Here is a 1,316-nt window from a genome sequence, read left to right on the forward strand (position 1 = left end):
TAATATTATTATTATATTCATCCCGTACAATAATAATAACAATATAAACAGTTTGAGGATTATTATTGTTGCTGTTTTTAATATTAACAATAATGATAATAATCCTCAAACTATTTATATTGTTATTATTATTGTACGGGATGAATATAATAATAATAATAATGACAACTTATTTTTGTTTCTTCATATTATTATCTCTAAGAACTACCGGAATTATTATCATCATCATCCCTAATAGCAATAATAATACTACAACTCTCATTATTGTTCTTGGTATTATTATTAATACTATTGTTGTTATTGTTGCTGTTAGTGGGGATAATAATTCCGGTAGTAGTAATATGAGATATTTATCACTATTAGTGTTATTCTTAGAGATAATAATATGAAGAAACAAAAATAAGTTGTCATTATTATTATTATATTCATCCCGTACAATAATAATAACAATATAAATAGTTTGAGGATTATTATCATTATTGTTAATATTAAAAACAGCAACAATAATAATCCTCAAACTGTTTATATTGTTATTATTATTGTACGGGATGAATATAATAATAATGATAATAATATAAATAGTTTGAGGATTATTCTTCTTGATGATATTTGTTACAATGATGGTCTGATCCTCCAATCAGACGGGCCGCTGTGTATATTACTGACCGGCGCACGTCCTCTGCACTATAATAATGAGATAAATGACGTCGAGAAGCTGAAAGAAATCCGGAGATATTTTGGGGTCATTTCTGATGATTTTTATTGGCGGCGGAGATCCGTCGTTGTGGGCGGAGCCGTCTGTACACATTTATAAATACAATAAAACATACAATGATGGGGGAGGGGAAGGAGTCTGGTTGGCCGGGGAGTCTCTTGGCGGGGGAGCTGACACTCTATAATCATGTGTGTTAGAGTTTGGAGCAGTCTGGAATGGGCAGCGATTGGCGCGCCCCCCCCTCCCCCGGCCTCTTTCTGGGCTTAGCCGGCGAGGGACGGCGAGGTTTCTGAAGACATTATAACAGCGTGACCTCTGCACCGCCCCGGGGGCGACTCTCTGTACATTACTCCGCCGTCGTCACCCGGGACCAATTCACACTCCGCGCAGCTACGCGGCGGCATCGCATTTCAAGGACGCGTCCGCCTCTTCCACCGGCACAAGGGGGAGATTTATTTCATGTAGAATGAAGCCGGCGTTTAACCCTGAACACCGGAAGTGCCGCCGGTCTGATTGAAGGGCGCGCGCTGCGTGGAGGACGCGTCCAGACGGAGGAAATGTCACTTTTAGGGACAAAACGTTTCTTTTCACAATATGGCGG

The sequence above is a fragment of the Nanorana parkeri genome, unplaced genomic scaffold (genome assembly GCF_000935625.1).
Source record: "Nanorana parkeri isolate BGI_ZX_2015 unplaced genomic scaffold, ASM93562v1 scaffold3049, whole genome shotgun sequence".
Lineage (NCBI taxonomy): Eukaryota > Metazoa > Chordata > Amphibia > Anura > Dicroglossidae > Nanorana > Nanorana parkeri.